The sequence below is a fragment of the Cupressus sempervirens genome, chromosome 3, assembly GCF_028749045.1.
Source record: "Cupressus sempervirens isolate cs-2001-9-10 chromosome 3, ASM2874904v1, whole genome shotgun sequence".
NCBI lineage: Eukaryota > Viridiplantae > Streptophyta > Pinopsida > Cupressales > Cupressaceae > Cupressus > Cupressus sempervirens.
In genome coordinates this window covers 12,477,862-12,500,356 of record NC_143120.1, presented here as the reverse complement: position 1 = coordinate 12,500,356, position 22,495 = coordinate 12,477,862, and the positions used below count along the sequence as shown (strand labels likewise).

General features: G+C 30.4%; 1 pseudogene; it reads left to right on the top strand.

Annotated features, from left to right (window-relative positions):
* Positions 1-11,538: 11,538 nt before the first annotated feature.
* On the top strand, positions 11,539-12,043 carry LOC149564489 (uncharacterized protein At1g66480-like; annotated as a pseudogene).
* Positions 12,044-22,495: the final 10,452 nt, after the last annotated feature.

Here is a 22,495-nt window from a genome sequence, read left to right as displayed (position 1 = left end):
CTCATGTTACCAAATATGATATCAAAATGAAATTGGTGAATATCATATATTGATATTCTAATAGGCCAATACTTATATGATATCATATACTAGAAATGTTATGATCAAAGATTTCCTATATGTATTATTTTTGAAATATTACCTATGGTGTAATATCTATGCGTTTTATCCTTCTTCATTAAGAGGGAGTGTTAATGTTATAATTATGTCGAATAAATTATATTATATATATGAGATATATAATATATGACAATGTTATATATGGAATAATTAACTTATATTAAGAGTGATGTGTGTGTGTGTGTGTGTGTGTGTGTGTGTGTGTGTGTGTGTGTGTGTGTGTGTGTGTGTGTGTGTGTGTGTGTGTGTGTGTGTGTGTGTGTGTGTGTGTGTGTGTGTGATTATAATATATTGAGAGTATATTAATTGAGTTATAACTATAACTAATGTAAGTTAATATATTAAACAGGCATGTCTCTTCAAGAAGCATGCCTCTTTATTTCATATATATATTCATTCGAATAGTAACTTGGAAAACACATAAAATATCCACAAGTGCTATTACAAGTTACAAATCCTATTTCACTAACAACTATAATAGGAAGAATTTGATTTATTTTAAGAACAATAATTTCTTTCAGATTATAAAAAAATTAAATTGGGATGAATTTATGATTTATTTCATATAGATGAAAACTTTATAGTTGCAAAAGTAATTGAATAATAAATTGTTTTGATTGGACAAACAAATAAAGGAAAAAAAGTTGCACTCCCTACTATAGCACAAAACAACCACTCAAATTGTCAATAAATATATTGTGTTGAATTACTTTAAATACAATAAATATGAAAACTTTATACCTCAAAAAGCTCAAAAAGTAATTGAATAATAAAGTGTTCTAATTGGACAAACAAATTAAAAAGTTAAAGTGCATTGAATGCTATAGTTTCGTGGAACTACTAATGATCTTATAGTATCTCTAAATTATTAATTATTATTGATCAAGACATGATTTTTTTAATTATTACAGATTTAAGAAAACTATTTAATAACAAGAGTTGCATGCAACTAGAATCCCTACCTAAAGTTGATAAGTAAGAGAAAGGGTAAGAGAAAGTGAATGTAGTGTATGTCATTAGAACTAGTTGCAACTAGTTACTTGTTCTTGTTCTAAGTTTCTTTAAGATGCATTGAATTGCATCAATTACAAATCTAAAAAAAAATTATATCCAAAAAGAATTTAGTATAGGAATCACATCTAAAATTTAAAATAAAATTTGAAATAATTATATGAAACTTCAATGTATTTATGTACTAAATAAAAATAAAATTATTTCTCTCTTAATACCAAAAATAGAAATATAATAGTTAGTAATAAACACTTCAAAATAAGAAGCAAACTATTCAACCAAAGAAAGTAAACTCTTCCCATATAATTTGAACCATTGTACATTTAGCGAAAAAGTGGGTGTTTTAAAGTTTGAGAAACAAGATTTATTTAATGTTCAATAAAGGTTGATTGGTGCATAGTCAAGTTTAGTGATATTCATAGCATCTACACAATTGGCTATGCCACTAACTAACGCTATTGATAATCACTACAAAATTTTACTTTCCACAAATGGCATCCTTCTATATCAGAATTATGATGTAGAGAATTGTTTGAAGACTAATTTAAAAAAGAAATCTCACAATAAAAGATTTCATATGATAAACCAAGAGACAAAAAAATAATAACTATCTATCCAATCTCTCCAAAATATGGGTAGTGAATCACTATCTAGAATTAACAACAAGGTAACATAGAAAAGGATATGTATCCAAAGATTGGCAAAATAGAAAAAAATGTCTGTCAATATATTTGTTTAAATACAATTATAACTGAGAACTTACAAGCTTAAATTTAGCCACACATGAGAAAAGGAGTAAAAATGCTCCAATTTTCTCCAGATTTTTGCTATAATCATGACAATTTGTTAGAAATACTAAAAAATTCTTAGAAAATCATGTGTTTATCTTCTTCAGAGATGGCTATTCTCAGATAAACATAAGAAAATAATACATTTTAAAATATATTAATATCACTACAAACAAATATCAAGCCTAAAAAGCCAAGCAAAACTTGTGAACCTTCAAAAATTGGATAGCTATCTAACTAGCAATCGCACCTTAGTGTGCAATAAGTACACCGTAGATGTATGCAAGATCATTTTAGTATTTTTTCCTTTGCATGTATCTTCCTCTCATCCTTTTTATATCTTATTATCTCTTTATCTATGTATCTTACCATCTTTTAGCTCTGAATCTACCTCTATATCTCTATATGAACATCTATCACTCTATATTCATCTCTATCTCTATCTCTATCTTCTTCTACCTCCTCCATATCTAGACACACACACATCTCTCTCTCTCTCTCTCTCTCTCTCTCTCTCTCTCTCTCTCTCTCTCTCTCTCTCTCTCTCTCTCTCTCTCTCTCTCTCTCTCTCACACACACACACACACACACACACACAGACTCTTCTTCACATCACTCTTCTTTTCAATCCCATCTTCATACCCCCACACCTTCCCCTCTCTCTCAATCACACTCACACAAACACATATCCATCTTTATTTGTCCCTATAACTCCCCCTCTTTATATATCATTTACTATCTAGATCTTCATCTTTCTCTCTCTACCACATTTAGATGTAACCCTTACCCCTCTTTCTCACTTTTTTATTGTTTCTATTCCTCTCTTTTTTATTTATTCATTTTCTTACCTACTAAATATATGCATTTGTTATATATCTCACTACTACACCATAATATACTAAAAAAGTAGTAAAAATAAGCACATATAAAATCACATGTATCTCCTCTATCTCTATATCCATTTGAATAACATATCACAAAATCATATAAATTAAGAAAATTATATAAATTAAGAAATTGTATATGTAAAAGTGAATCGTTCATTATTTATTTAAATATTACCCATCCTCGAGGTCCATGGTGGCACCCCTTTCTACAACATTGACAATGACTGGGACGAGGCACTTCTCCACCATTTCAAGGATTGTATTCATTGTGAATTGACATAAAGACAATGTGTTGAAGTGCAAGCTAGCAATTTTCCTCTAAAGGCGCGAGGAAGTTGAAAGTTGTGGTGTTTAGGATAATTGGGGAAATTGGGGAAATTTGTCTTGAGGGCATGTTTGATCTTGAGGCTGTGAAAGTCATGTCATTTAGGATATTGGGGAAATTGATCTTGAGGGTATATATGATATTCTCAAGGTCACATGCTATCACACTTTGCATCGTACTAAACCATGATAAATTGAAGATGCAAGTCCCTCCACTGGCCTTGAGAGTTTATTACCGAGTCATACATTCGGTCCAAATTCACGACAAGTGATGAAAATAGTGGATCAACTTCAACATATTTTTTGTTCCTCTACAGCCAAAACTGGATCAGTTTCTAATCTATGGTTGCATTTCTTGCATTTCTTCATTCACGCTTCTCCTTCAGAATGAATATTTGATTAAGTTATATTGACAATTGCCAATCCATGTTTCACTTAAAATAAAAATAGTATCATGAACAATAATAATTTCAACGGAGTAGATGAGCCTATATTCAAGCACAAGCATTCTAGCCCTTGTAAGTCCTTTTTATTTGTTCTTCATTATCTCTTCATTTTTCATTTTATGAATAGCCAGAGTTCTATTTTTTATATTTGCAACAAAAAGTGGGGAGATCAAATGAGAATAGAAACTTATTTTGGATTTTGGATCCTATTTGAAAGAGATGTATTCCTTTCTACAAAATTGCTCTCCATGGTTGGATCTAATTTTACATTCATGTAGTCATCTTTCGAAAGAAGACACTCACTTGCATCTCTAAAACATTTTTCTATTATTTTGTGTTACATATGAATGGTAGGTAGTTCACAAAGTATACCTGCTAATAGCTATTTGATTGGAGTGTCCTGGAGCCATTCCAAATTTCCTTCAGCTGGCGAACACCACCACTTGGATTTTGCATAGCTTTGTACCTATGAAATCTAAATAAAATTCACCTAAAACTAATGTAGCAGAGTCCAGATAGATGAAGATCAATCCAAGAGACCTTCAAAATATTTGCACAATGGAGATCTTCACAGCCAACATAATCAATTCCTTCAAACGCCTAAAATAGAGGAACTTTATGCTCTCATCAGTTCTTTGTTTGAGAGTTGTTCAAAGCTAATAAACATGAAATCTAAGATTCCTAATCTCTCACCCAATATACTTGTGCGGATGGTTGCCAACAAGAGAATATTGGGAGGACCTCATAATTCAAAGGACTTACAAGAAGGGAATGGTAGAAGAAACACTCTACTTGTATGCATGATGTAATTGCAGTCCCTGATTACCTGTCATTTCTCAAGTGGCTCTATGTGTTGTGACAATCAAATGGGCACCTATGGTAAAGTTGTTGTAGCATTGATCAAATTATCTTTAATATAGTATCATACTAGTTGAGTATTATTTCACTTTCATCACATGATTACAACGCAGTCTTATTTTTATAGGTGACCTCTCTTTTGTAATCCACAATTACTCTTTCAACTTTTCTTTTAGCCTTACAAAAACTTGAGTTCAAAACCTCTATGTTAATAGATTTATCCCATTTCATATTGATATAAAAATGACGCAAACAATAAAATGACATACAGATAGGATCTTGTGTACTTTTAGTTTGATGCGACATTATATTATTTATTATGTTGACATGTATTTGGTTATTTGCTAAAGCTTTCCACACTACTTGTTAACCAAATATAGAATAATTTTTTTTGTACTTCTTTTCGGACATAACTTCTCGAGAGCTAACATGCTTATGATTTTGCACTATGGAAACTACGCTTTCGAATCCCAAGATGCTCCATATCCATGTCCAGGGATCTGTTGTTGTGGTGTAGCACTCTGTATGAGAGATGCTCACCATATTGAGCATCAATGACTACTATATCAATGTTGTGGGTGTGGGAAAAGACACAGCTGGTGAGATCCAGTTGTTGATATGTGGTTTAGGGTGATCTCAGGAGTGAATCACCCCTTATCAACATTAGCTTCTTGCTCCTCTTTAACTTTTTCTTCATTCCTTGTAGATGAAATCAATATAGTAGATTTTTGAAGGAATAGCACACAACTTTTGCACCAATATAAACAAGTGCCATTGTTGACATTTCATTCAAATTCCTAGATCTAGTATTAAATATTTAATACCTACAACCAACAAAAACCATATGTATTATTACTAGTAATAAAGGGAAGTACAAAGCTCCCAAACATACACAGAGCAAAATTTTGTGAGCCTTACAATTCAAAAGTTCAACGACTTTTTAAAATAGAATACCGATCTGAAATCCCCTGCCCGAAGAATGAATGCTCAAGATTCTAAATGATTAACAACACACTCCCGATGCATGAACTCATAACATTAATCGTGTTAAAAGTAAATCTTGAGAGTTGTTGTGGAATAGTTGAGATAACTGAACCATATCTTTGGACATTATCATAGAGGGCCAACAATGGAATGACAACAAGTTTCAAGTTTTGGGACCTGCAAAGTATTCCCTATTAGATAGATGAACTGTGAAGAGTTTCTTACATTCCTTTGGTCTTGTTATATGTGATGGGCAGTAAGGATACATCATTATCTCTAAATTAGGTCTCCACCACATGACAACACACTCTCCAATCTACCAATCTGGCTGAAGAGCACTATAATTTGCAGTAACTTGGCAGTTTCCGCTTCAACCCTTCAGTTTTATTTCTTCCTTTTGGGGTCATTTGTGCCAAATATGTAGCTTGACAGAGGACACACATTTACCACTGGTCAAGACAACATTCTTGTTTCTTTCTCATTCGAAAAAAAATAATGGAGCAAAAGGAGCGGGACATATTATCTACTGTGCAAAGTCCTGGTCTTTAAACAATAGCCCAAATAATACTATAAATGCTAACTAATGCATTTAGTAGCGATTTGAAGACACTCAAAAAGGTCAAAAAGGTCTGGAGACTAGGAGGTTTAGTGCTCTGCTACTTCTCTGTCATTTTTTTTATGATTAATTAAATGATTTAGACCAGTACTAAATACTATATTAATTTTTTTTAAATAAATCAATCATAAAAATTCTGAAGAGGCATTGGTTGAATTTAAAAATATTAATCACCAGTTAATAACAGTGATTACAATAACATTTAACCTACTATAAATACTTTTAAAAAACATGTTTTCTATTTTCTATACTATAAATTATTATAATTAAATATTAACTTTAAGTAGTTTTAACATAATTTTTTAGGAAATATGAATCTAATTTTTAGATAGATATCTCATTACCGAAGAAGAGGAGAAAGGCACTACGAAAAAATCTTCATTCTTTAATTTTCTATGTTGTGCCATAGATCCTCATCGGCTACACTACTATAGGATACTTATAGGCTGCAACCATACATATTGCCTATTGTGTTTTGTCAGCTACTAAGTCATTATAATCCGCTCTGTTTTCAAATACAAACAAGTACGTAGCGCGTGGGGAATGGTTTCCCAATTGGCAAGATGATAGAGTGGCCTGAAATTATTATTTTTAAATGTTTGGTGTGGTTCCCAGTGATGGAATTTTTATTGGTGGTCTGAAAAGGCATGTCACATGCTGATTGGCAGAATGGCATGCTAGAGGCATGTGTACGGTCCCCGCTGTCCTGCCACATGGATTTTCACAAACAATATAAAGCTAAACGAAATTTCTATGTCAAGGTGTAACGCCCCGCCAAGGGATCCAAAAGAATTAACCTAAAGTTTCACTAAGTTTGCTAAACATTTTTTTTTTTTTTTAAAGTAAGAATGTATAACATACACATCAAACACATAGTAGCGGAAGCAATAACATGTAATCATCGACAAACATACATTGCAAGTTACATTTCTTAAAGATCCCAAGACGTTGAGTCACATTTAAATTTAATTAAATCTAAGTCTAACAACTATCACATACATATGAAAGAATAATCAGAAAGTCCCATGTCCATAATATACATTTGTTCCGAATGCCTCTCGGCAAATTAATTCGGAATGCTCAATCATCCACTGTACAAGTCACAGGGTATGAAAGGCTTAAAAGAATATACATATGTAAAGATAAAGATACAACATCCTCAAATCCATGATACAAAGTATAGTAGAAATATATGAAACTATTCACCATACATGATACATCCATACATCCATAATGATAAAACATCTATCATAAAATCTAACCATCCATCATAATAATCCAAGAACATAGTAAAGATGAAAGCCAATCACGAAAACTCCAGCCATGGTGACCACGGAACGGATCTCAATGGTAAGAGTAAAAAGCACTACCACCCGACCGAGTGGAACCTAAATGGTCCACTCCCACCGCGCTGAGGAGATAGTCTCAAGTCCCAAACAAGGTATCAAAACACAAAACACAAGTACTCTCTAAGTCTGGAAATCTTAAAAGTATACTAACTCAAGGGTTCCAACATAGATAGACATCTAGACCTAGAGGCACCACAAAGACACGTAGGAAACCTAGTATGCAAGCGGGAAAGTGTCATCGCAAAAGTCACGTAGAAGTTACCCGAGCAATCCCTTAGGAATCCCGGGTCCCTACTGATCCCTACGGCCACTAGTATCCTCTCGTACTGACAAGGCATACTATGGAATGCAAGGTCGTAACCAAGCGTTCTCTCTACCCCATCCTAGTATGTACTAGCACTCAAGGCATGGGAGAGAACATACAATTATCTTGTTAGGTTCATTTTCCCTTATTTAGTGTAAATGTTTTCACTTATTAAAACAACTTACAATGGGTTACTCCAGGCAGCCTCTTAGGGCCCCGATCCCCATTGCAAGCCACTTCCCGACACTACACATAGATAACCTACCCTAGGCTCATGAAATCACGAATCAAAGAATCATAATAAAATCACCTCAGTCCTATACAAGCAACTGAAAAACATCATAAAAAGATAAGCCACAAAATTACATCAGTTCTTCATGAGCAACAGATAATATCAAATAGTAAACATATGATCACGACAGTTCTCTATCAGCAACTAAAGGCATCAATGATAAATCACAAAATCCAATGGTTCTCCAATGAGCAACCAGAAAGTATCCCAATAGTAAATTACAATACTAATCGAAGACTCCAAAATGGTCAAGTCAAAACATGACATAATCAAGAACATAACAAACACTTCAGTCCTCTCAAGCGACCGAAAAGCAATCCAAGTATAACTGATCCAGACTCAAAAATGGTTATCAAATATAACTGATCAAGACTCAAAAATGGTTAAGTTAGGTATCTCAAATACATACACCTTGGCTTCACACAAGGAAATTGGAAAGCAATAACAAACAGTAAATGCAATCATGTCATAGAGCACTTCATCACATTACCATGGTCGGGTTAAGAAAGATCGAGACCAAATCATCATGACATCACATTCACAACCCCGAACCTCTGGAAACAACCTAAGATTGGTCAAAGCTAAGCCAACCCCCAAAAATCACAAATAATAGACAACGTATAGAAACATCAAAGTCTCATAGATTGGATTTGTTTTTTTGAAAAATATTGTTGATTTAAACAATAAGGTTTCAGTTTCAATATTGTCAAACCTAAATAAGATTAATTAATGATACATAAAGAATCATATGATATTTATTAATAATTTATTTATTTATAAAATCATTAATAAATAATATAATTTCAATATAATTTAAAATTTAATAAATTTTAAATTAACTAATAATAATATTAAATAAAATAATTATATTTAAAACGATTTTTTTTTAAAATGATTTTTAAAAAAAAGAAATCGTATTACTATTAAAAGAAACGGCATTTTTTTTTAAGGCCCGCCGGCCTGCCGTCCACCTGCTGCGGCAGCGTGGGGAAGGGTGTGGGGCGTGGGAAGTGGTGGCCCCGCCCCACCCAAATATATATATTATTATTATTATTATTATTTATTTTTATTTTATATATATATATATATAATCTCTAATTTCATTTTTAAATAAATGTATAAAATAAATTAATTTTATTTTAAATTAGATTTATTTAATTTTATTAAAACAATATATATATATATATAATAAATAATGTTTATTTTAAATTTAGTTTTATTAAATTTTCATTAAGACAATATCCTCCAAGGAAAATATATATATAATATATATATATATATATATATATATATTTTTTTAAAACTTAGAACTTTCAATTTTACATTCAAAACCCTTACTCATTTAAATCTTAATTTTTTTATCTAGAAAACAAGGGTTCTAATAACTCTTCCAGTCTCCATGAATACAAAAATTATTGACGAACAATTAATGAATTCACAATATTGAAAGGTTAAAACTTTCATCATAGAGAAATCAGATTTACAAACTCCAGACACAAAGAAGACAGGAAAGGATATTTGCGTAATAAATCGATAATCAATAACACAAGATCCTACCTGATCCTGATGCTATTATGCAATCTCCAGGAACTGTAAGAGAATTTGCTCCTCTCAATAACCTTCTTCTGGAAAACTTTCTTGGTATCAGCCTTCTAAAATTCGCTTCCAAAAGTAGTCTCCCCAAAAATTCCCGTCCAAATTCGTGTGTGTCAAAAATGAACCCCCAAAGTTGTAATAAGAAGTTTTCTCCTCAAATCGGGGCACTAATTGTGCGTTCACCCAAGAAGACTCTTTGCACAACTGAGTTAACTCCCAAATTAACCTTTATTATCTTTTCTTTTAATTTGCATTCATCTTTTATGCACATTAAGTTGATTTATTAAATAACTTTATTTAATATTCTACTTGACTTCTATTTTAAATTAATTTATTACTTTAATCTCATGTGCACTTTATGAAATTAAAATAATGTTATTAATTTCTATTATTTAATCTTTTAATTTAATTCTCAAATTTAAACTCATGCTTAGATCATGCGATCTAGAATTCTTAATAATTTTATATCTTTCAACTTTTAATTTATTTTAGAACTTAATTGATAACATATTTAATTAATTTAATTAACAATAATATTTAGCATTTATTTAAAAATGAACTCTAAATATATTATTATTAAATTAAATAAATATTATCCTGTTCTAAATTTATCTTTGAACTTTAATCTCCAAATTTAGTTCTTTTATTTAATTAATTTCTCAATTAATTAAATATTAAAGATATCAAGATAATTCTCTATTAAATTAAATCATTAATTAATCTTTTTAATTAATTTCTTTTATTTTAAACTTATGCACGCATCATGCAATGTAGAATCTTTTTAATAATTTAATATCTTTTCCACTTCTTAATTCATTTTAGAAACTTAATTAATAAAATATTTATTAATTCAATTAATAATAATATTTAGCATTTATTTAAAAATGAACTCTAAATATTTTATTATTAAATTAAATAAATATTATCACGTTCTAAATTTAAACTTTTAACTTTTATCACCAAATTTAATTCTTTTTATTTAATTAATTTCTCAATTAATTAAATATTAAAATGTCATAATAATTTTTCCATTAAATTAAATCATTAATTAATCTTTTAATTAGACTTAATTAATAAAAGTTACACCAAAGACTCATAAAGCAACATACGAAAACCCATCAGTGCAAAGCACATACTAAATCAAACAAAATGGTTATAATCCCGAAATTACATCATTTGATGCATTCAGAGGGTACTTAACTCAGATACTTGTCCTAATTATCAATTAGGACAATTGGCTAAAGGGTTTAGGATTTGGACTTAAGAGTTTATCTCCCCTCTCTTACCATTGAGACAATGCGATAGGGTACGCTCATCTTGGCAATTCAAGAAAGTCGATACCCAGTACCTGCAACCTGCATAAAAATCCACGCATGTACAAACACAATATTCTAAGCTAAACAGACAATGGCAGGAAGTGGTGCATCGTGTAGATCCCGACTAGCAGGTGACTACAACTCCCTTCCTTAACCACATCAGAAACACCATACATAAATAAAACAAACACGCACACCATACACATGCAATATGGGGTAAGTATCCAGAAGAAAGCACGTGTGATAATAAACCATCTAACTAATCGTCATCGATAACTGAAAATATTGAATAATCATCATACATGCATGAAATATAGAGTACCAAGTAATCTCATCATATAATAAACTGAGTGTAAACCAACATCTGATAATCTCTAAAATAATAATACTAATCATCAAACATAAGTTGGCCTAAAAGAGTTTGGCAATGAAGACTGAAATGCGACTTAGGGGCAGGCACTACACAAGGCGAACGAATTTGTTGTACTGAGAACTAAACTGATAAATATTATCTAATCTCAAACCATTTCAATTATGATATTGTCCTTAAATTTTAGAGTGCCTCCTATAATCATGGATCTATATCCTCATAGTGTTCGTACTATTTTTTAAGATTACAGTGCTTTGTTTTAAAGATTTTTTGAGAAATGGGCAATGCAATATCGGTTGGGTGAAGATCATGAAGCTAGACGAACAAGCAACGAAGGTGAAGACGCCTCCGTAGATCGAATCTTGAAGGATTATCCAGGCCATGTAGTCTTGCTTTCGGACTCTGTTCATCTTGTGGGAGTTAAAGGAAATCCTTTAGATGGATCTGTGAGTTTTAAGGCTAAGCAACACTATTTTCTTGTAGAATTACGTGTCACGTAGGGTTCATTCTAGCATGAAGTTGGATGCAAAGTCTAGGGTGGAACATTTGCTTTTGGCTTGCAGGTCTATTTCTGATATCTCTGTGATGAAATATCAGTCGTCTGACTTTGTTGCTCCTATTGAGAATAGAGGCTTACGGCTTAAAGTGTGTCTCACTAGAGTTTAGCTCCATAAAATGATGGCCGAGAGTCAGGATAGGGTAGTTCGGAGACAACAGAGAAAATATTACAGACTTATTTTGAGCATGCTCATCGATGGAAAAGGAAGAGACCTATAAAGTAGCGGTTAAAACTACAACAGTAAATAGTGACGTCAATAGAAAAGATTCCAAAAATAATGAACGATAAGCATTTAATTTCATGGCACCGGCTACGGTGCAACTTATTTGCACCATGCCATTTATTTCCCATCAGTCTCCCTGCATTCTCTGTCGTACGGTCAGCGATCTCCTCCTCTAACATGCATGCTTCCTCTCTCTCATAGTACTGTCAGGGTTTAATCTTATTGTGAAATTTTTTATATATATTATCATCTGTATAAATTTAAAGTTTTTGCTTTAACAACATAAAAGTATTATAGTTTATAAATTTTTTTAAGGTTTAATATATATATTTTTATTATTTTAAATATTTTTTTATAATTAATTATTGTAATAGGTCATTATTATTATTAAATGATAAATTATTCTGATTATTTTGTTTTAAAAAAAATTAAAACTAAAAATGAAATATTTATTATTGATTAGAAATCATAGATTTTATTTAGTTAAAATGTTTTATGTTTGAAGTTATCATTTGTAAATTTTGAGATTAATCGTAGTGTAATTTTAATATCACAGGTCAACGAAACCAAACACATTAATTTTAATAGAATCCAAGTCAATAAATTTAAAAGTAAAATAATATAAATAATAATTATTATCTAACATTTAAAAATAAAAGTGATTATCTACAATGATTTAAAAAAAGATTATTTCTATTATTTTTTTATAAATAATTAATATAATTTAGTTTGATAATAATATTATGAAAGTTATTATTTTATAAAAAATAGTATATGAAGTTTAAATTAAAAGTGTAATTAGAAAATTTATTTACTCAAAAATCAAGCCATCACCTAGTGCTTATCATTGTTCCTTCTAACCTTACAAACATCTCACATCCCCACCACCTCATTACACAATATCATGGAATTGATGTGCACAAACTTGTAATTGCAGGAGACTATTCATAGTACCTCAATTTGAACAAGGTCAAATCTATTATATTATAAAATTGCTTTAAGTTATATACAAATGGGTACTAAAAGTATGATCAAATGGATACACACATGAACAAAGTCAATATATCTTTTGTTTGGTTAGTGACAAGTCATGGTGCTTGTATGTGGTTTAATTAATGGTGTAAGCATTTAGGTTTGAACTAAATTGATCTTTTTGAATATGCAAGCATTACTTATCAAGGTAATTGCTCTAAACAACTATGGTTTTATTAAACATGTAGGTTTGAACTAAAATGATCTTAGCATTTTTTTTTATCAATGTGGAGACAATGGTTGTAAAAATTAATTAGATTTTATTCAATGAATCTATCAATATATTTATCAAATGTATATACATTTAGACAAAGTTAATATAAGGTTTATTTGGTCAAGTTATTAAAACATAAGAAGACAGTAGTTAAGGTTATTATTTAATTGTTTTTAGATTTGATTGTGTATTTTTAAGGCATTAATGTTCTGAGTCACACTTCATATTCTATCATCGTAATGTTGAAGAGTTCAGAAATTATTAATAATCTATAATTTCTTGGAGTATTAATAAAGTATTATAAATAATTATAATAATCTAACATTTAAAATTATATCATTGTAAATAAAATTTACAAATGATAATTTCAAATAAAAAACCTTTTAACTAAATAAAATCTATGATTTCTAATCAATAATAAATATTTCATTTTTAGTTTTAAATTTAAAAAATAAAATAAAAATAATCATAATAATTTAACATTTAATAATAATAATGACCTATTACAATAATTAATTATTAAAAAATTGATAAAAATTAAAAATTAAACCTTCAAACAATTTATAAACTATAATACTTTTATATTGTTAAAGCAAAAACTTTAAATTTATACAGATGATAATATATATATAAAATTTCACAATAAGATTAAACCCTGACAGTACTACGAGAGAGAGGAAGCATGCATGTCAGAGGAGGACATGGCTGATAGTACGACAGAGAATGCAGGGAGACTGACGGGAAATAAACGGCACGGTGCAAATAAGTTGCACCGTAGCCGGTGCCTAATTTCATTATATATCTTAACATACTTATATGAAAATGTACGGAGTAATGGATGTACTAGTGCATGAATGTCTAATCACAGTGTACGCGACTGACTTGTCAAGAAGAAAATGAATGCCAGCATGTAAGCACTCATGGAAGTCAAGAGGACCCATGAGAAAGGCGTCGTATGGTGAAAATTGCTGGGGAAAATCAATGGATGAAATAGTTTTTATGGTCGTCCATGGCCTTTAGCGGAATTTTGACCTTTGATTTTAAAACTTAGCTCGTGAAGTTCATATAGGGAACGCCTCCAATGTAATTACAAAATTAAATCGTCCTTAATACAAATTCAAAATGGTAGCTTGACCCTCAATAATTCATTATGTGAGAAAAGTAAAAGTTCTAGGAAAGAAAGAATCTCATATTTAAGCATGCAAAAACCATCACATGTACTTACCCAAGATTGTGAAAATGAAGAAAAACCCTGCCGTAGAAGGCGTCACCCTTTTAGAGAGTTGCAGACCATAGAAACTAAGTAAAAAAGATGGAAGCAAAAACAATGTGCAATGAGGAAGGAAATCAAAAGTCTACTTTGCATTATGGCATAAAATGAATGTAATTCAACCACATTCCTTGACAGTTGTTTGTGGCAAACAATGTCATTTATTCACATATGCACAAAAAGTATGGAAGAAAATAGGTTTTGGGAAGAATTGTAGTGCTTGCCCTTAGTTCACATTTCTGCTATCATCGTCAAATTCTTTTAGGCTGATTTTGTGCATTGATAAGTTTTAGAGATACTGGATTTACAATATTATGATATTATTTCATGACTTGGATTAGTGATATATCAGTGATGATTACTTAGTTGATTTCATTTCATGTGTTGTTAATGATGTCTTGATGATTCCTAATTAGTAAATGTGTTTTCTTTTGTAACAATGTTAACATGATGTCGTTGATGATGATTATGTTGTATTGATAGAGATGCATTATTACAACTAAGCATTTATTTTAGATTGGTGATTTTTATACTTACCCCATACTTGCATGTGTATGGTGCGCGTATTTGTTTTATCTTTCTGTCTAACGTGTTTGATATGGTTAAGGGAGGGAGTCGTAGTCACGTGCTAGTCGGGGTCTACACGATGCACCACTCCCTGCCATTGCCTATTTAGATTAGATATATATTATATACATGTACATGCTCGTCTTTTATGCAGGATGCAGGTACTGGGCATCGACTTCCCTGATTGCCAGGATGAGCGTGCCCTATTAAAAATACTCAAATGGTGAGAATGGGAAGAGAATGATCAGGTCCAATCCTAGCCATAGCCTATAATACTTGTCCCGCAAAGAGGACTTGTAACAAATTGTCTACCCTTTTTAAAACCCGTGAGTATTTTGTGCATATGTTGTTTTGTGAGTCTTTGATGAATTTCTATTAATTAAGTCTAATTAAAAGATTAAATTAATGATTTAATTTAATGGAAAATTATTATGACATTTCGAATATTTAATTATATTTAATTAATTAAGAAATTAATTAAATAAAAGAATGGAATTCGAAGATAAAAGTGATAAGAATAAAATTAGAACGTGATAATATTAATTTAATTTAATAATAATATATTTAGAGTTCATTTTTAAATAAATGCTAAATATTATTGTTATTTAAGTTAATAAATAATTATCAAATTAAAACGTTCAAAAAAAATTAAGAAGTTAAAAGAACTTAAATTATGAAAAAGATTTAAGTTTGCATGAATGGGTTTAAAATATAAAAAATTAATTAAAAAGATAAAATATGTGAACTTAATAAAGATATTTTAATAATGTGAACATTAGATTTAAAAGTTAATAAATTAACTTAAAAATGAAGACAAGTGGAAAAATAGAATAAAGTAATTAAATAATTCCTTTGACGTGCATGAAAGGAATAATAAAATAATAATTTTAATTAAAAAAAAATTAATTGTGCATGAAAGAATCAATTAAATAAAATAATTGTAATTTTAGAGTTGTGGAGATAGAAACCCTAATACGGTTATTAAAGTTTTTATTAGAGGGTTTTCAGGTCATTATCACACACACAGGTTTCAGGGAACACACTTTTGGAAGAAGAAACAAAGAAATCTTTGGAAGCTTTGAAGGGTTTGGATTAGCAAGGGTTTCAACAGATTGTTAGCATCAAATCAAGGTAGGGTTTGTGAACCAATGTAGAAATACTTTCGGGTCTATGTCTTCTTCGTGGTTGTTGAAAATTGCTTTCTCAAATTTTATTAAATGAATCTTGCTACCTTTCTTCTGAATCTTTTGCTATTTGATTTCTTCTGGGAATCGAGATTGAAAAAAACTATTTAGATAACCTCGTTCTACAATTGAAAGAAATTAGTATTAAATTGGGTTTTGGGTTTTGGATAAAAATGGAATTAAGAAATTTAAAGTTGGAAAGGGTTTGTTTGTAGATCGAAAATTCGATTGGTTCAACTTAATTTTTCCTTCCAAATTTTAAATGGCAATCATTTTTATTTTTTTTAAGTTATATTATTGAGGGGGGGCATTGTTTTTGGATTAAAATTTTATTAAAAATAAAGTTTTAAATTATATATATATGGTTAATAGAAATTCTTCAATCAGACCATATTTGCAAAATACGTTTTATATATATATATATATATAATTAAAATTTAATTGTAATGGTGGAGGGGTGAAATGGGTTTTGTTTTGTATATATTTTTAAAAATAATAATAATAATAATAATATATAATATATATTACAAGTGGGGCAGAGCCACCGCTTCCCATGCCCTACCTTTTTCTCTCTGCCCGCGTCGCAGCAAGTACTGCCACGGCAGCAGTACCGTTGTGACAACAGGTAGTGCTAACGCAACAGTACCCTGCTGCAGCAGACCACAGTCTGCAGGCTGACGGGGCTAAAATGCTTTAGTTAATGCATTTTGTATTTTAAAAAAAATTGTTTATAATTTTTTTTAATATAAAATTTAATTAATATTTAAATATGATTTTGAATTAATATTTTATTAAAAATAGATTATGGTTAATACATTTTGTGAAATGTTATAGTATTCAAATTGTAATTAATTTTAATAATTGATTATCAAAGTTATTAAAGTTAATTTATAATGAATTTAAATTATTAATTATTAATATTGTTAATAAATTCTATTAATATATATTAATAATTAATTAAATATTATTGATATACTTTAATATTTAATAATTAACTTAACTAAAAATTAGTTTAATTAAAGTTAATTAATAATGGATATTATTTGATAAAACTATAGAATTAGATTATTGAATTAATGGAAGTATTGTTGCGAGTTTAATTAGTGATATTAAAAATTTATAATTAATGATTTTGATAAAGTCGTAATTGTTTTATTTAAAATCATTAAGGATCATTTTTTTATAACTTATAAATTTGCCATTTGTAGAAATTTTTTTTGTTACTATTCGCCATTCGTAGATTTGCCACTAAAGTTATGGTCAACATGTTGTAACCCTAAAACAGCATAAAATACTTGTATAAATGGGTTTAGGGTTAGGTATTTTTCATTATGTTGTGATGCGAAATTGGTTCTTGCGGCAATATTGAGTTGTAAGGGATTACGGATTGTAATCAGGTTGTAATCACTAGATTGTAATAAGATCAGACTTGTTGTTTGGTGGACGTAGCCCAGGGATTGGGTGAACCACGTTAAATCTTGGTGCCTTGTGTTCATTTCTATGTGATCTATTATTTTTTGTTATTGGTTATATTTGCATGTAGTTTTTATTTCTGTTCGTGGTTTATCCTAACAATTTGTTTTTATAAGGTTTTCTATTTTTTTTATGATTCAGGATTATTTTGGCAATATATGTTGCTTTTGTTTACTATCTATCTACTAGAAAGGCAAGGGTTGTTGTTACACCAAAAGATCAACCTTTTAATGCCTAATACAACCAATAGTCTTATAAAACCACGGGATCCAATTAAACCATGTCGTGAATCTTGTGAGGGATGTTGGCCCACCAATGATCCCCCTTCCAACATCACTTGTCATTGCCTACGACTTTCAAAACTATGGCCAAGCCCTAATACCAATTGTTAGAAAAGATAAGGTTACCATTGCACCAAAAGATCAACCTTTCAATTCTCGATACAACCAATTGTCATGAATCCTGTGAGGGACGTTGGCCCACTACCAATGATCCCCCTCCTAGCATCACTCGTCGTGGCCTGTGAAATTCAAAAATGTGACCAAGCCCTGATACCAATTGTTAGAAAAGACAAGGTTGCCATTGTTCTTTTGTGGACACCGTTTGATGCTTCATTTATCTGTTATCTTCTTGGTGTAGGTTTCCAGTCCCATAGACCCATTTTGTGGTCTTTTGTTGCACATTAATAAAATTATCATATCATATTTGATCTTATCTTATCTTATAGAACCACAAGAGGCGGTTAAGCCATGTTGTGAATTCTGCAAGGGACACTAGCCCACTATCAACACTATCAAGGATTGTTATCTCTTCCAAACCATCTGCATCCTCTTTTCTTCATATCTGGTTCATTTTCCATAAATGTAATGAGAATCACTTTTTCTTCATTTTTTTCATGATCATGTGTCATGTTCTACGTCAATTCTATCTTATCATGTGATTCCCTTGATGTCATTTAGTCCCTACATGAGACTCAATGCCCTAGCATTTGTACTATTTTTATTTGATTATATATTCAAGATACTATGTTTTATTTGTTTAAACTCTATGCTTTGATTGTTTTACTTCTAACTTCCATCGATGATAATCATAATTTAATTGTTTTGGGGCAATATCGACATGGTTGGATGTCACTTGTTTCATTTGATGTGGACTCGTATTATCCAAACACTTTTTTATTAGAGATTTTGTTATTCTTTTAATTTTATATTGTTATTACTTGAAACTGATAAATGGGGACAAAGTAATGGATCCAACTTGATACAAATACAACACTAGAATAAGATATATTTATTCTCATTGCTCTAAAAATAGGTGGATAGGATTCAAGATGAGTGAATTTTGGAATGGTGGAGAATAATACAACTACACAAGTGTAGTGATCCCACTTGGATCACGAAAAATAACCTTAAAAGGAAACACTATTAAAGTCATATACTTGTATAGATTTTTTGTTTTTTGAACTTAGTTTATTGTATATTTAGTTAGAAGATTTTAGCTATAGGATCTTTTCCATCCAAAATATAAAAGCAAAAGTGAAAGTCAATCAAGCTCTTTTGTCCATACGGAACAAGAAAAGGTATTGTTGCTATTGACTTGACATATTATGACCAAACAAGTCCTAAGTTGTTCTATAATAAGAACACATATTTTTACAAGTTAGCATTAATGTTGCCATTTTTCAAGAATTAATTATATGTTTGCACCTTGCCTCCTCATGCTCAAAATCTCAAGGAAAACAATCCATAAGTGATATTGTGTATGCCAATTTTCTTAGTTTTTTTAGTTTCATTTGAGTTTTATTTAAGTTAGCACAAAGTGTCAATATTTATAGCTCGTAGGAACACCTTGGTTACAAAAAAAGACCTTGCAAGTCCCTTAATAGTAAGGACAATAGATCCTACCCTTGCTTCTATTTCATATGCCTTTGCTTATGGTGCTTATGGGTCTCCTATTGGAATCAACAAAAGAGAACATTCTAATCATCCCTACTATTATAAGGGTGGGCCCTACAATTATATGGAACATACCTATTGTTTTTCTATTATTTATTTCCTTTTAAATGAAATTAAAAAATAACAACTTTCCCATATAGTCTTCCTTAAAATTTAAACGTACTTTGAAAATTGTTGAAATTTTATATAGTAGATATGAAAGGTCATTTCTTTATGTAGCTTTATGGAGTCTTTGCACTATGAGAAAATAGTTAGTGCAAATGAAAATGTGGAAAAGTGAAAATGAGGGGACAAGAAGAAACCAAGCAAAGAGGACATGATCTATACCAAATACATCAAAGAATTCAAGATTTGCAAGGTAAATAACTACATCAAAACCCTATCACATGCCCATAAACATTTCCTAAATAACAAAATTTTGCCTCTAGGACATTGTTTCCTTTGAAATGAGATTTTTACTAAAAAATCTATCCATTTCATTAGTGTTATTAGATTTTTACAATGTATCAAAATTCAATTAAGTAACTTTTGATTTTGATTGTGTATTTTAGAATCAACATTTTAGATTATACCATGTGATCCATTATCAACATTTTATTTCATACTATGTGATCAATTTTATCAATGTGTAAGAGAGTTGTTGTTTTTGTTTTAAAATAAAATCTCATCTTCCTTTTCTATATCAAATTCAATTTGGAGTGACTAGTTATATTCTTGTTGTATTTCATGGAAAGTGAAACTAAGAGTTGTTTTGTTGAGTCATTTTTAGACAAGTATGCTGAGCTTTACCATGCAATAGATATATAAAATTACTATAATAAAATCTAATGTGTTCCATGTCCACGCATTTCATCTATCTATTCATACATTTTCAATAGTCAATGCCTCTTCTCTAGCGTTTTTGCACAATACTTTGCAAAGTTAGTGTCCCATTGATTTATGTGTGTCATGTTGCATAAAAGGAATACAATAGTATTCTAATTATTTTTCTTATAGTCATATTTTCTTAAGAAGACTAATTTTTAGATTATGTTACATTATATATGTATGTTATAATTCACCACATTTCTCTACTCAACAAGATTTATTGATGATAATCTTCAATTTAATTATTTTTTTCAATTAGAGAAGGAGATGAGTGGAAGACTACCTTCAAGACCAAGGAAGGATTGTACAAGTGGGTACTAAAGAAATTTCTAGGCAAGTTTGTCACCATTTTCCTAGATGATATTTTGATCTTAGTAAGACATTGTAGGAGCATTTGATGCATATTCATAGGGTGTTTGACAAGTTGAAGGATGAAAAGTTATTGATAAATCTAAAGAAGTGCAGTTTTGTGAAGGAGTTGGTGTGCTTGGGATTTGTAGTTTCAGTAGAAGGTCTAAAAATGGACCCTGAGAAAGTGAAGGCTATCCTTGAATGGCCTACTCTGAGGAGTGCAACTGAGGTAAGATCTTTTAATAGAGTGGCTAGTTTTTACAAAAAAATTAACAAAGGTTTTAGTAGTATTTATGGACCATTGACTAAAACAGTAAGATGGGATAGGAAAGAATTTAAGTTAACTGTAGGAGCAGATAAGAGTTTATTTCTATTGAAACAATAAGTTATAAAATAACCTATTTTAGCACTTCTAGATTTTAATAAGGTGTTCCAAGTAAACTATGATGCTAGTGGTACTGCAATAGGAGCTATTTTGAGTGAAGAAGGTAGACCTATTGCTTATTTCAATGAGAAATTGCATGATGCAAAAAGAAAACAATATGTTTACGATAACAAATTTTATGCTTTAGTTTAAGCATTGAAGAAGTGGAGACACTATCTTCTTCCTAAGGAGTTTGTTTTGTATACTAATCATCAAGCTTTACAATATTTGAATATTCAAGGAAAATTCAATCAAAGACATTTCAATTGGGTAAGTTTTTGCAAAGTTATACATTTTTTTTGAAACACAAGAGTGGAAAGTCTAATAGAGTTGTAGATGCTCTTAGTAGTAGACAATTTTTGTTGATAGAGATGTAGATTGAGGTGGTTGGGTTCAAGGAGCTCAAAAAATTGTATCCAGAGGATCCATATTTTGGTGAAGCTTGGAAAGTTTGTACATAACCTATTGCACTTAATAAGACAAAATGGTTGGATTTCATAATCCAAGATGGTATTTTGTTCAAAGGAAGTTAGTTGTGCATTCCTAGAAGTTCTATGAGAGAAAATTGTATCAAGTAGAAGTATAGTTGAGGATCAATTGGACATTTTGGTAGAGACAAAAGCATTACTTTGGTTGTTGAGAATTATTACTAGCCATAGTTGCAGTAAGATGTCAAGAAATTTGTACAGATTTGTCGAGTATGTCAGATGGCAAAAGGAGTGAAACAGAATACGAGATTGTATCGACCATTACCTATACCCAAGAAGCCATGGAAAGATGTCAACATGGATTTTGTTCTTCATTTACTGACGACACATAGAAGGCATGATTAAATATTTGTGGTGGTTGATAGATTTTCAAAAATGGAAAATTTCATTCCTTGGAAGATAACTAGTGATGATGTTCATGTGGCAGAGTTATTATTTAGACAAGTGGTGAGACTAAATGGTCTTCCAAAGAGCATAGTTGCATACTGAGAGACCAAGTTTTTTGGGTATTTCTAGTGTACATTGTGGAAGAAGTTGAAGACAAATTTGAAGTTCAGTCTGTCACATCATCCACAAACTAATACACAAATCCATGTAGTATCCATGACCATTAGCTAAAGTGGGCAA